Source organism: Melanaphis sacchari, unplaced genomic scaffold, assembly GCF_002803265.2.
Source record: "Melanaphis sacchari strain LSU unplaced genomic scaffold, SCAv2.0 Contig182_pilon_pilon, whole genome shotgun sequence".
NCBI lineage: Eukaryota > Metazoa > Arthropoda > Insecta > Hemiptera > Aphididae > Melanaphis > Melanaphis sacchari.
In genome coordinates this window covers 91,099-107,745 of record NW_020270870.1, presented here as the reverse complement: position 1 = coordinate 107,745, position 16,647 = coordinate 91,099, and the positions used below count along the sequence as shown (strand labels likewise).

At 23.3% G+C, this 16,647-nt stretch overlaps 1 protein-coding gene across 1 annotated transcript in view; it reads left to right on the top strand.

Annotated features, from left to right (window-relative positions):
* The first annotated feature begins 5,509 nt into the window (after window positions 1-5,509).
* Window positions 5,510-16,647, top strand: part of LOC112592642 (ankyrin repeat and death domain-containing protein 1A-like) — an 84,498-nt gene continuing 73,360 nt past the window's right edge. The window contains exon 1 of the mRNA XM_025336786.1: window positions 5,510-5,944. The gene's annotated coding sequence lies outside the window, so the exon portion shown is untranslated. The remainder of the gene's footprint in view (window positions 5,945-16,647) is intronic.

Here is a 16,647-nt window from a genome sequence, read left to right as displayed (position 1 = left end):
GTCATAAATATATTTGGTTCAAAACTATTAAAGCAATTAAAATTGATATATGCCAGCAATCAAAAAGGACAAAACACGTTTCACGTTTTCTAATGTAGTAACGTGTCATAAACGTTTTACCCATAGAAAACTTTGCGATTTTTGATATGTTATTGCTTATCTAAATTTTGTATGTTAGTAAGTTAGTTAGAATTTTTTCGAGTTTTTATCAGAACATGAGTACATATTATAACAAAAAAGAGTATTTTAAATAAATAATAGTTCAATAAAAATCTTTATTGAATTCAATTGATGATATATTGAAATAGAACTATTGATTTATTTCAACACCACAAGTGTCTATGGCCCATTAAAAATATTAAATATAAGTAATAAATTCACATTTATTTCGATAAAAAAAGGTTTAAAATTTAAAAGGTTATATTATTACGGGGACACACTAGTTGCCTCCCGAAGTCAAAAAGGTCAATAATTTTTATACGAATTGCCTCCCGACGTACCCCAGACAGCAAATGTTTGTCTAAAAATACTATTATAATATTATTCTACATATTATTATACCTAGGACTGATGTTTTTAACTGCACTATAAGTTTTTAATAAGTAGTATGATATATTTTATTTTTATTGATTATTTTTATATTATTATTGTTTTTAACCAACTCTGATATTTTTAATAATGAATAAACATTACCTATTTATGTGGAACTGTTTAGTGAAGTTTATGAACTACTACTTAATTCTATATGGGAGGCAACTCGTATATAATTATGAACTACTTGGTCATCGGAGGAAACTAGTGTAAATTAACCTTTTTATTTACGATAAGGATGGGAGGCAATTCGTATATTTTGGGAGGCAAATAGCAGTGGCGGCGCGTGAACAATTTCATAGGGTAGACAACAAGACAACCAAAGATATGGTGTTATATAAAATTTATTTAAAAATTAGATCATCATAAAAAAAAGTAAATTACATAAAATAACTATATTTGAATATAATTTAAATCAATTCGCCGATTTTGTTTTGTTGCGAAAAAGAACCAAGACCTTTATTTAAAATAATATCAATAATATTTGACATATTAAGTTTTAAATGTATATCACTTCATTAAGAAAAAATGATAAACATTAAACATGTGCCATTAACCACAATCGGAATGCAAATATGCAATTAAATTACTAAAATATTACGTTGAGACATGTCTCGTCCATGCATATAATTTTGGTAATACCCCACTACGTCCCCGTTTACCATGTCATAAAGCCCTCGTCATCAATAGTGAGACACAATTCAATATGTCTCGACCGATTTGACGGCGACAACGGAGCGATTACATAATTATCGATAAGATATAAATAAAATTATACTATATATATATTTAGTCATACTCGTTAGTCGTTACTCACACAGACACTGTAGAGACGAATCAGTGTATATAACATTTTATTTATAAAATTATGAACAAATAAAATACTTATATAGTAGGTATAGTATCATAATATAATAAATAACTAATTTTTTAAATTAAATTGTTTTATATTTTTGCCTTTTGGGATTTTTGGGTAGACTATGTCTCATTGTCTACCCTAATGCGCCGCCACTGGCAACTAGTATGCGCCGATTATTACAAATAAACGGTATTTAAAAAAAAAAATAATATAACGAATACGGTCGTATAGTGTAATTTATACATTTAACTTGTAAAATAAACTTAATTGATATTTTGATTTATTAATTATTAGTAATAAATAGATATGAAAATGTTCAATGGAATTTAATATTAAGTAGGTAATCATAATATTGTATTATAATCCCGTAATTTCTTATTATTTGTTTGTAAACATATTGATAATATCGATACATAGTGATAAATTTGTTATATCTAATTTTACTGTAATATTTAATTAAATGTGTATAATTTCAATAAAATTTAACCAAATTTGATTTTATTTCAACGAAATATTTTTTACACTAATACTAATGTACTTATAGATAGTTTTTAATTTATTGTTTAAATAATATATTCCATTACTGATTTGTTGTACACATTATGATATTTTTGATTAAATTAAATTAAAAATTTTATCTGTTGAATTTGAACAATATAAAATATTCTCAGTCATATAATTATAATATTGTTAATTATCAATCTTATATTGATATATTAATTGTCAGAAATTTAATTTTGGATAAATTTCTAAAATGCTTGTAACTTAATATTTAATTTTAAAAACAACTTTAATTTTTTATCGATATAAAACAAGCTTGAAATAATTTTTAATTAAATTTATAATTATATTTCATTAGTGTTCTATTTATAATTTTAAATAATCTTTATAGTTAATACTTAATTTATACATATATTATACATTTTAAATTAATCAGTGGCGTTGTAATACAGCAATCTATGAATTGCAGTAGAACCAAACTATGGATGGAAGTACACAATGTAGTGATATATATATATTAACAAAATTAGTGTTTTGTTATTGAAATATTATTATAATTTTTATTCCATTATTTTTTATCTATGTTTTTAACCTACCTATTAAAATACTTAGTTTTATTTAAAAACATACATTTACATAAACTGTAAGTTACATTATTTATTTCACGTATAATAAGATAATTAGATGTAATGTAATTTATATATAGATATATACATATTACATGATATAGAAATCAAAATATGAAAAATAGTGTGGAGCGATGCTATTTCTAATGGGCAATAAAAACTATTGCAAACAATCAAGATGTATCTGTATTAAAGTATCGAATAAAATGCATTACACATGATAACCGCATAATCGCACATATAGGGAAGATTTTTCTATTATTTTTTTTATTTTATTGATTGCAATGCACTTAATTTATTATCATTTTGCTATTACAAATGATATGGTTAATGCGATTTCACATTATTTTACTACTAGGTAAGAAGTATTTTTATTTTTTTGAAAATAATATGCACTTAGTAGTTGCATTAAAACACATTTCTAATTTTTTCTTACAACACACATACAATTATATATCTAGTCTTATTACTTGTTCAGTGATAATTCACGAAAGCCAGATGTAAAATTAATTAATTTTCTGATGATATGAATTTTAGATTTAATAATTTCTTATCTAGATGTAAGGTATTTTGGTTAATTTTATTAAAAAAAATAATCGGCTGAATCTTAGAAAGGTAACCTGTAGATTTTGAAATGAGAAAAAGATTTATGTTTCATATCATCAGAATTTCGATTTTAAATATTTAAGTATAAACCGAAATCTCCTTGTAATAATATCCATACAATATAAGACCTTTCAGAAAAAGAAATCGTGTAAGACAATGGATTTGAGTATACTATACAATATGGCTATACTATGTATTCTGTAAATATAAGATTGGATGATATTATGGTCATGGAAAATAATTTTATTTACAATGTTGGTATATGAATTTTATATGAATTTTTATGATTTGGTTTATTCAATTAATAACTTCAACTATGTAGGTTACGACAAAATCATGTACGTAACCTCTTACATAAATCACAAAAAAAGTAAAACTCTGGGTCGTTAAAAAAAAAAAATCACTTTTAAATTGGCACTTAAATCTGAAATCGTTATTATTATTTTATTTATACGTATAATATTGTTTTTTAACTTATTGATTTGATACGAAAATATTTTTTTAGATTAATTGTTATACAGTAACTAATAAATACTATAATTCATAATATTTCTAGTTTTAATTTTCTTACACCTATTAATAAAACTGCGTGAAACCGATTTGATAATATAATTGTTTATAAATTTTTTTTTTTTTTAATTTTTAAAATATTATTTACAGACGATTATTGATTATATAAACATTAAATTTATTTTATACTTTAATAGAGTAATAGTTTTACAATAATAGTTTGAAGAAAATTGGTTTTCATTTGATTTTTTTTCTTTAAGAATTAATCTTAGTACATAGAAAAGTAACAATATCAATCCAATAAAGGTTCCGTCACTAAAATCGTTTTTCTAATGAACGTATCACCTCTACTCTCAGTATGGTACAATAAAAATAAATCACTAACTGGATAAAGTAGTACCGTGCGGGACACAGATAATTAATTGCAAATCATCGGTTAATCCGACTACAACAGATTCTGTAAAATAAGCAGTGGAATATTTCGGTAATTTATATTTCTATATAAATATAATACCACAATTTTTATATTAAAGCTGAATTTTTATAACTTCTTCTTTTCAAATGTTATATGTTTTTTTACGTGGGAACATAAAATATTATTTATTTTTTTTTATATATTTTATTATAAAACAACTGAAGAAAAAAAACTAGACGTAATGCAAGAATGATAATAAAATACGCATATTTTAAACGTATATATAAAATTGTCTTTTTTTATAAAGTACATTTAGAAGTTTTTTTTTTTAACTAGTAATCTTTTATACTTTTAACACTCTTATGCATATTAGTAAATACAAATAAGAATTTAATTTAAATAAAAAAATATATCGAAGTATAAAAACATTAAAAACACACAACTTGTGGTAAGATTTTAAAACATATGTATGTTTCTTTGCTATATGATGTATATACAAATTCTTTGAAAAAATTTTAGTTTTTTTTTCATGAATAACATAAAACTATCCTTTAGAAAAGAAAGTTTGGTGATTATCGATAAGACTAAAATGCGAAAATCGTATATTAGCGTATGTATTATCCCTTGTGTTTTTGACGAGTTTTAAAAATACTTACATAAAGAAATTGACTTAAAAGACCACTCGCTATGCAGACATTTTCCATAGTTTAAATAAAATCATGATAGTTAAACAGAAATAAAAAACAATAAATCTTACTGAAATTTGTTTAAGTATTCGCGTCAAGTACGCATTACTAGCTAGGTAGATATAGGTCGAATTGTTAAACATTAAACACTATTATTGATTTTTAATATCTCATTCAATATTTGATTTGTATGCATTGCAATTATCAAAATTCTATAATCCAACTTCCAACTTTCCCATTGGAAATACAATGGGATTGTCAGTTATATCGGGTCCATAGACTTCTTATTAGATATTAAAGTGTCATTTATCGTGGTGAGTTTTAGATTTAAAAAAAATGTTCTACTAAAAATTAAAAACTCTTTAAAAAAAACTTTTTTTTATCCACGTTTTTGCCGTAATCTTAAAGTTTCATTTAGCCACACGGTACCGATTGCATTGAGCCGTGGTAAAAAAAAAACAGACATACAACGCTCCCGCACACACCTATATATATATATAACTTATGCGTGAAACCATTGCCTTCCGACGTCTCCAACCCCCACGGCAAACGCCACTACCAACCCCTCACCATAGCCATTTTCAACCTCCACCCACCAACCTTATCGTCGATGACTGTCTTTGTCGCTCTTCCACCATTTAATAGAGTTCGCTGATAGCGTCGGCATCAGCGCACACTCCACCCAGTACCATAGGGGCAGTGTAGGGCACGCGAGTACACCGTGCACACTACTAGTGTGCCCGTGACGAAAATCCACCGCAGTCCTTACCAATACCACTGTCATACACGTTGTGAATATCCTTGTCTTATAGTTCGCAGGATTTCAATGTAATTTCGAATACGCGCGTGACCGACAACAAAACAAAAACTCTAAGGAAAATTTGGTTAAGTAAAAAAAATTATAAATTATTTTCTAAGTATCCGCGTGCATTCGAGTTCGTGCAACAATGTTCCGAGTCCGGCGTCGATGTTAATTATTATTATTGTTATTAACTGACGACTGTGTTTTGCATAAATTCGCCTGTCACATACACGCATATATGTTTATATAATCTTAATTTAGTGCCTCAAAAATATATTATTTATATTAGCCGTGCAGGCCTTGCGTCATCACGCTGTCAACGAGTATCAGGATCGCCGCCCGACCCAAGTGAGTGATTTTGTACACACAAAATATTTTTTTATACCATACGGAAACACGTGTGGTGAATCTCGTTTGATCGATTGTTTGAACTTACAAAAGTATGGTGGTATTGTCTGAACAAGACCGTTCTCAAAAATTTGTTGAACATTTATTTAACGCCGTTTAGATACGACACCGATTATCATAATTGTATTATTGTTTTTATATAGTTTGTATAGATGAGACTTGTTGCCTTCTATCTCCTCATGTAAGTGCTGTTTGATTTTCGTAACGGAATTAATCAGTACACTTTTATGGTAAGTGGAAGTAAATGTGATTGATACGTGCACATAAATTACACATACCATTGGTTTTTTGTTAACAGGATGTAAAAAAAAAAAAATAAAAGCATGGAGTTTTATAATTTGTTACGACTAATTGATAAATACCCAAGCAGTGGAATTTGAATGGAGTCTATGAACAATAGATCATAGTATAATGTATTAGAGAGATATAGTATTATACAAAGTTAAGTTTTCATAACGAACGTAAACATTTTAAAATTATATGCCCAAAGATAACCTATAAAATAAAAGAACAAACAATTTATGAAATTGAGTTGTTTCATTGTATTAAGAGGTATACTGGTATAAAAGGTTAAAAAGCAGTTAGCGTTAGTAAAAACTCATTTTTGTACAAAAATGTAAATAATGAAAGGTAGCTAAGAGTTTTGTAAGCATTCTAATATTTTGATATAAAAATCTATAACTATCAGTCTTTATTTGTGTTAGGAAATTGGTTAATAGTAAAACAAAATAAAAAATATTTTTCAGATTTTTTATAAGAAATATTATTGGTAAAAATGATGAATAAGTTTTTCATGTCCAAAATAAATATAAGTTTAGTATGCTAAATTTTGTTATATATTTTAAGTTAAAAATAAACCTATTAAAAAAAAAAAAAAAAAAATTGTACGATAATATTAATTTAATTTTTGAAAGTAAAAAAGTTATGCTAATTGTTTACTAGAATATTAAAATTAAATGTGCCTATGTAAATGTAAATATATTGAACACGTAAATACATATTATTAAAAGGAAACCCTAGATTAAATAGGATATTTGAGCTACAAAAGATTATAAGAAAAGTAACATTGAAATTAAAAGTGTACAGTTAATTCCAAGCAGGGATTAGGTTAAAATTGTAAAATCCTAAAATTAAAAAAAAAATATTAAATAACGAGTTATGCACTATTAATTTACCTACATGATACATGATATTTATCACACAATTATTATTATTGACAAACTCGAAAGTTAATGAAGTATAGCAATATATAAGCGTAGAAAAATATTGATTAGAGCGTGTACACAATCTAAATAAACAATATTTAAAAATAGGTACAAGAGGGATATTTATACATGAGACTAAGATAGATAATAATTTGTTAATATATTAAAGGAATACAGATACATGATAAAATTAAATACTGATTAATATACATTTTTATTATTTTTATTTTTATTTAATTTTCAAAAAGATGATATGTCTGACTGAACTTGTTCATATGGGAGTCTATGAGTTCACATTTTGAACTATACATTGAAAAATAAATAGTATATTTAATAAAATTACAATTATAATACATTTTTTTGTATAACTAAAACATAATTATAATTAAATACATAATATTTATTATTATTTCTATTTAATGTAACATTATTTATAAAATAGTACAGTAAAAGAATGTAATATGAAGTAATACAAATATTAATTATTATTGAAATAATTGTTTATTATAGTAATTTAGTAATGTTGTAAACCTGTTGTACTACTGTATTTTACACCTGTAGAAGCCATAGTGCAGTTTTTTTCTAGAATTTTAAATGAGTTGCTATGTTTAATTTTTAATAGCAGTTTTTTGTACTCGTAAATAGTTGGACTAATATAATATAAGCATGTGGATTGTATTATATTTATAAGCATGGTTGATATTAAATGAAAATAATGTTTATTATTTTATTTTGAATTTTATTAATGAGTTTATTTATACGTTCTCCCCATATAAATATTCTACAATTAATTATGAATTATATTATTGATTGATACATAACTTAAACTTTCTTAAGTTTCAAGAAATTTGTTAGATTTTTTTAAATTGTTTGTTATTTTTCTTGTTTAATTTGTTATCAGTTTTATATAGCTATTTAATTTAAGGCTATTACACATTTCTATGCCTAATTATTTACAGTTTTGACTATCTTAATGAAAGCTTGACAATAATTACATATATATTTTAAGGAGTAAATTTTTTTCGTATAAACATTTTTGAATTTTTCTTAAGTTGCTATATACATTAGAAAATATCTCATCTCAAGATTGCCCCTCAATAAAAATTATTATATCATCTGCATAAAAAACTAGTTTAATGTGTGTATTAAATTCATTTTTTTGTTTTATATGTATATTAAATAGTGTAGGAGATAGAGTAGTCCCTTGGGCTACTTGATTATTATAATGATAAAGTGTTTTTAAAAATAAAAACGCTTAATGTAGTACATAAGTAAAAAATTCACTTAAGCTAAAAGATAAATTAGGATGTATGAAATTTATTTTGAATGACATCAATGGATGTGTATTAATTGAACAAATACTGTTATACAGTTGAATATTATGACTGAAATTTTGAAAATTATTCATCTAATTATAACTAAATATTTATTTATTTTGGAAACTTCTGAAAATTGAACTCATTATTAGTAGTGGACGTTTTTAAATTCCCTGTAAAAACTATACATGTAATATAATTGTTTTAACATCTTAATAATGAAAATTCTTATTAATAGTTAATCATATTCTGTAGGTGTGTATACTAGAAACTGGATCTAATTTAAAATTGAATTTCACATTAAGGAACATGCTATCGATACTAGGAAATAAAAATGTATTTATTTTTTATGTTTTTATATGATTTGTAAATATTATATACTATGCAGATTTTAGAATAAATATAAATTAATCTTAATTAAATTCATATTTGACAAACAAAAATTAATGAAATGTAAAACATAAAATATCTATAAATGTAATATTTAAGTCAAAATATAATTAAAATTATTTTGAAGTTAATATATATTCAACGATCTAAAGGATTAAAACAGATGGATTTTAGTAAAAGTATTTAATTTATGTTCAGATTTGTTTTTAAGCTTTTATCATTTTAACCTTTAAAAATAAGTATAATATAAGCGAAAATTATCTGTAAGGAAAATGAGATCTAAGACCGTTTTTATATTAATCATAGGTAACTCCTTTTTCTATTAAATATTTGTTTTTTTTTTTTTTTGTTACATATACATATTTATATTTATTAAATGTTTCTTATAATAATGGTTATACATTTTTACATAGAACAATTATTACTTAATTTATATTTCCACAATCTGTTACATACAGGTTATTGAACAATAAGTGAAATTGATGAATTAAATAACTATAGTGTAAAGGACGGATTAAAGATACCTTCCAGTGAAGGCACTTTTACCAAATGTAATATTAATATTAAAAAATGTCATAATACTTTTATATTAATAAAAGATTTTATAATAATTACCTTTATAGTACAATTTATTTAGTTATACATGTTATAATTCATTAGTATGTTTGCTTATTAACTTTTTTAATTAAAATAATATAATTAAGTATTATATAAACATAAAATACAATGTATTTAAAGTGCTAATGCCAATATTTATAAGGGACTAATGTGTATCCCCTTAAATATTTTTAAATTGACAAATAAAAGGATTGTAGTGAATTTTTTGTGACTACATTTTTAAGCTACACAAAAATAGGATTAAAATTAAGATTATAATTTATTTACTTCACTTTAAGTTAAACCGATTGTTTAAGTCGTCGTGACCCGTCTTTTAAATAAAATTATATAATATATTTGTTCTCTTGCTTTTGTCATTTTAGGTGTATGATACAATTAAAATATTGAAATTAATTGCTTAATTTATTTTTTATAACATTATTCATTAAGATTAATTATGTGAAAAATGCAATTTAATGAATAAAAATAATCACGAAAAACTTTAAGAAGTTTAAGTTTATTCAAATAAATTACTTAAGGTGATAATAATTTAAATAATTTAAATTAATATATTATGTTTTTAATTTAAAATTTAAAATCGAACCTAGATATTATTTTTCAATGGTTATGCATTTATACAAATTAATATGTTATACTGATATTTATGTAATGTAATTTTCATTGCCTTATAACTTATATGTATAAACATATTTATTTGTATAATATATGTAAATACTAAAAACTTAAATGTCAATTTTGTGTTAGCAGTGCTATGAAAATAATATAACATTATTTAGATTATTTTCTAACATTATAATAAAGAAGTTCATGATAATATGAGTCGAGCTATCATGCCATGGATTATAAATAATATAATTTCTGTAACACGGCACTTTGTATAGGCAATTTAGCACAATATGTGTATATTTTTATCAACTATGAGTTAATTAATCATTAAACATAATAATAATATTAAATTCACAAAATTGTATTAATTACCTATGTACAAAAAGTTTTTACGAATTTTTGATTTGAAAATTATTTATACTAACCTACTATAACAAACGAGGTTTTGAATAAATATGACAATGAATTAACATTTTTTTTTTTTTAACACAGTCATCATGAAATTATTGATTTTCTAAATGAGTTATACATTTTTATTAAAAGATACTTTTAGCAGCAGTGAAAATCGGGAGAAACTCAGCGATATTGATTTACATTATTTATTAGTTTTATTTAACTGATAATCTAATTTTGTAACACATTGTTATATTTCACATCAATGAAAATTATAAGATTTACAATTTTATATAAGTAATAAAGTAGTTTTTCTTATTTGCGTGAAATTAATTAGTGAATTTCTTATTATTAGATTAGTTATAAAGAAATGTTTTGATACTTTTTCGATATTAATATTAAGTGATATATTATTCAGGAACCGGAAAAGGTGATTGAATCAAAATGTGATCTATTAAATAATTTGAATTCTGGGTTTTAGTTTAGTGTATAAATACTATATAGAAATTGATGAATGTTTTGTTTATTTGATGAAAAAAACAAAATTATTCATCATAAACTAATTTGAATCAATTTATATATTATAAATGTGAAAATGAAAATCTTTGTCATACATGTTACCTGAAACTATTCATTGAATTATTTTAATTTGTTTTGTTATTTTTTTTTTCAATAAAAATTAAACTGTGGAGCAAGTTTTAAGTCTATTTCTAATTATATAAGTAAATTAAAAATAAAACTGTTTATTTTATAAATAACCTATTGGAAAATATGCAAATAAAAATATGTTCACCTCAATTATTAGTAATCATTAGAAATTTGTATTTTGATGAATAGTTGATGTAATATAACAGTATACAACTTTTTCGTTGTTTTTGGTTCACACTATTATAACTTAATGAGTTATTGGTTTTTGGTCCAAAATGAAAATAAAATCAAATTTGGGTCGTTAAAAAAAAAAAAAAAACAATATAATAAAAACAAAAATAATTCAAAAAAAAATGCTGCCTGTAGTAAGAATAACGCCAAGAGGAGCAGCTAAGTAGTGTATATATCGAAAATATCATCTATACGTCTAATCAAAAAAATCAAAAATATTATTTTTCTACACTCGTTACGCGCTTAATAATAGTATTAGACTATCAAATTTAATATGGATTTATTTTCTACTGATAACGAAGTGCATGAGGATAGATAGTATTTACATATTTGATAATGTACTTAAAAATTTAATAATTCCAATTTTCTTGACAATATCTCGGTGTGAATTGATAATGTCTATTTTATGTCTTTGTACTCAAAAGAAACAAGTTTTTAATTTCCTATTCAAAAGTTATAATGTTAAAAGTTGTTAGATATAGGTATTTTTATTTTGTTAAACATATAAACTTTAATACTTATGATATAAGTATTTACAGTATAGTATACATGTATATATATATATATTACTATACATAGTTTATGTTTAAAAGTTTAAGAGTAGTTTTCAGTCGCTTTTAATGTCAATTAGTAACTTATGTTTTCATTTTTTATTTATATAAGTAAAAGTTATTTTGATTGACAATAAATAATATTTGTTAAACTTTTTTTATCATCAAATTTATGATATAATATATTTAGTTAAATTAATTCAGTCTATACATATATTAACAAACATACCTAAGTATTTTTTTTAATATGACAAGTGATAATATAAAAGTTACAATTTATAAGTATTATATCCATCATTATTTATGTGTCATTACATTCATTTATTCAAATAATAAAATGTTAAATTGTCTAATATTTATTATGAAAATTGAAATATTTATCTATCAAAATAACTAAAGCGAGTTACTTCGGAAATATTGATTTTTAATCGTTGAAAATATTTTGTTATAAAATATTATAACTGCTAAATTATTATAAATAGAACCAAAATAATTATTCTACTTCTACCTAGAATCAAAGTCATAGTTATCAGTGATTTTGTTTGTAATGGTTGTAGAAATATTTAATTGTATTGGCATTAATTTAACACACTGTATTTTATTTAACCTGATTACTTATGTCTCATACTTTATAGTTCATATTTAAATTATTTATAACAACTTCAACTGTTGTATTATAGTAATTTAATATTTAGTCATAAACACAGCAAAGTTTGTCATAATTTTATGAGATACCATCAATGAAAAATATGTAATTAAATTATTTAAACATTTTCGTGTTTCTGTAATTAATTAATTTTTGAAATATTTTTGCTTTACAAATTTTATAAAAACTGTCGATCTTAGTTAATAATCAAATATGTACTGAAAGTAAATATTAAAATTAAAAATGTTTGTTAGTTTTTTTTTTTTTACACATTTGATTACTTAAATTAATATTTTTTTTATTGTGTAATTATGATACTTTACATTTTTTCGTATTATATATATATATATATTTAATTGTGTAATGCTAAATTTGAAAAATGTTATCCATAGGATTTTCAGTTATTTTATTAATAATAACGATGATAATAATCAATTAAATAAATAATGTTTTATAAATATGTTTCCATTTTCATAATAGTTTTTTGATACGTATCGATTCTTATGCCATTTAAATTTAACTATAGGCATGAAAAAAAAAATGCAATTTATTATCGTTTGTATAATGACTAGAAATTTTAAATTTCAGTCGAATTAGTTTTTGTTGAAGTTATGTTAAGTGGAAATTTTGTACAATTCATCATTATAAAAAATTTGTTTATATGTAAATGTTTGCAAAAATTTGCATTTTATGTAAATTTAATGTTATGATTGTCTATTTCAAATACTCAGTTTTTAGGATTTATTATAATATTGTCATATAACTATAAATAATTTATTTCAAACATTAGTTACTACTTTTTTTAGTTATTTTTTTTTTTTTTACATTTTTGACACAAAAATTATACTTTCATAATGTAGTAACGTATTTTTGACTGACGGAACGTTGCGATTTTTTGATAACTGAGCTAAGAAGAGAAAGAAAACCTGAAATGCTTCATAAGAAACTCGAGCACGTACCGAAAAGTTATTATAAGCCCCAACGGACATAGAATGATATTTACTCAAGTTTCCCAAAAGAAAAACTTTCTAGTTAACCAAAAAAAAAAAAATAAATAAACCCGCTTTATGAATTTATCATTGACAATACGCATTTATTTTATTTAAAATAAATAACAAGTTAAAATCACCTGAAAAATGCTGAACACTAATCTTTATATACATTTTCTTTTACATTGTTAAATTTTTTTATTGTATTATATATTATATAGGTATGGATAAATGGATAATTATAATGTTCGTTTTATAAACTATAATTTAAATTAGTTAATAATAAATCAATCAAAAAAAATCAAAATCAAATGTTCTAATGTTAATATAAGTTATTATACTTGGAAGTATTATTTATTAACGTATTTAAAAAATTAAAACCAATGACTAACATAAAAAATATATTACAATGAAATTTTGTATTTACTTTCATTGATATAAAATTATATATTTATATATAGATATGTGCAGTGTGTTTAGGTTTAATGGAATTTTCAAAGAAATAATAAAATTGAATATGCATTTACTTTTGTAAAACATAATAAGTAACAACCCTTATTGAATTCGAGTATATTATAGGAAAGGCAGTCCCTCTTAACAATTTTGTTCATCTTTCCGAGAAATATTTAGAAATTAAATATTATTTAATAAATATTATTTTATTAATAACATATACGAATTATGATTTATTATTTTATTTTTATAGGTTGTAAAATTAAAATAATTGTAATGTATCAGTATTTAAGATTATTATTTGGTACCTGGATTTGTAAAAGTATTATTTACCAGAAAAATATTATCTAATAGCTGTTATGAAAAACCGAAGATAATAATTATTACGATTTATGATGATGACTGAATTATGATATAATACAATAATTAATACTATATGTAGATAGTAAGTATCTACCATTATCATGGACATTTAAAAAATAAGTTTAATCAGTAGAGTCGAATTGTTTGTATACACTCGTTGTTTTGTATGATGTCTAAAATAAACATATTAGATTATTTTTCATTTTTGCAAAAAAAAAAAGAACTAAACTAGAACTTCAGAACGTCAAGGTTTTCACAATAATGCGAATGAAAATGAATTAACTACCTTTTAAAAAAAAGGCAAAAAAACGGTCTTATAATAAAAAAATGGCAAAATAATTTTTCATGGCTTTATTTTGATATTTAACGTGATAGAGATTTTTGCAAATTATATGAAAAACATACTTTAAATGTTTCTGTGGTATCGGCTAGCATGAGAAGAATCTTTATCATAACACTAGGTATTTAAAAATTATAAATAAGCCTTGAGAAAGGATGGTTAATTAAGTAAACATAAGAATTCTGCTTTACATATTCACAGTATAAAACAAGAAAGACTTACTTTAATAACCTCAAAAATAAATCCTATTTTAAGTTAAATTTTAAATAAAAGTTCTGAAGGATGTATAATTAATTAAAAAAAATTGATTTATTCTTTTTTGTCTGATCTATTTTTGGGCTAAAAAAGAGATAGCACACACAACTAAATATAATCTTTTAGTTAAATATTTATTAATGAAAAGTAGTGAATTGCTTTAAGATTGGTTTAACACTAATAGTGATAAATCTACTTATATTTGTAAAGTTATAGCTAATGAATTGTTATGTTGTGCATTAGAAAAATTAAATAAGAAATTAGATGATGACGCTACTATTAAAAAGTTTTCTTTGATGACCAGTGTTAGTAAAAATGATAATATGATTAATCTGAACTATCTATATGTATTTATTTTATTAAAAATTAGTCAATCATTTGAGACATTTCTTGGTATTTTGGATTTATCTGATACTAAGGGTCTTACAATTTGAAAATTCAATAAGTGAAAAACTAACTTAACATAATTTATTCTACCGAAATAATATTGTTAGTGGCTTTGATGGAGCATCAAATATGTCTGAAAATAAAAGTAGAGTTCGTAGAATTATAAGGAAAAAAGCTGAAAGGGAAATTCCTTATATACATTATTGAGTACATATATTAACACTTGCATTAACCAGTATGCGTAATAAATTTCCAAAAATTAAACGCACGATATTGCACCAATTTCCCAAACACGAAGAAATGCCCCACAAAGAGGAAGCTATAATTAATGATCCTGTTTTAAGAATAGCAAAAGTTATTGACATTTTTTCGGTTAAATCATAACAAAATCGTCCATGTAATCAAACACTCATGTATTGTTATTGCTACAACTTGTAAGTATATATATCAAAATATTACCGATTTAGCTTCATTAGATAGTGGGAGTTTGTTAAATCTCCGTAAAAAAAGTTATATAATAATGTATTGATTAGATGAAATACTAGGTACTATTTTTAGTTTATGCTTGTCGTTTGACATTACTATCTCCTAAATTATGCTTTTCAGTTTTATATATTCTAGTTATTAAAAGTAGGGAGTTAAAACGAGTTAAGATATTTCGGGTTATGGGTTTCGAGATTGAAACCGGTGAACATTTTTAACGGGTTTCGGGTTTCGAGATCCACACCGGGTAAATTTTTTGCGAGTTTCGGGTTTAGGTTCAACACCGTGTAAAATTTTTTTTGTGGGTTTTTGGTTTCGGGTACAAAAATCAGTAAAGTTTTTGTAACGGGGCAAAAATTAAAACCATTGATAATGAATAATATCTTTAATGTTTTCACAGTTTCAGCAAAATAAGTTCATTAATACTTATAGTGAAAGTAATGTGTTTTATAAATTTAATTATATTTTATAGATACAATAAATTGATATTTGATACAGATTACTTATTATTTATTAGTTATTAGTTATTAGTAATTAATTTCTCATTAATCATTAGTTAATTTCGCATTGATCATTTTATTTCACTTATTAGTTATTTATACTTAATCATATAACAGTAGTCAATAATATCTTTATTTCTAATTTCTTCAATTTCGGGTTACGTGTTCAAATTTTAAGACTATGCAAAATTGTATTCGAGTCTCAGGATACGGGTTTTGGATTTGAAACCAGGGAACATTTTTAGCGGGTTACGGGTTCTGTGTTAAAA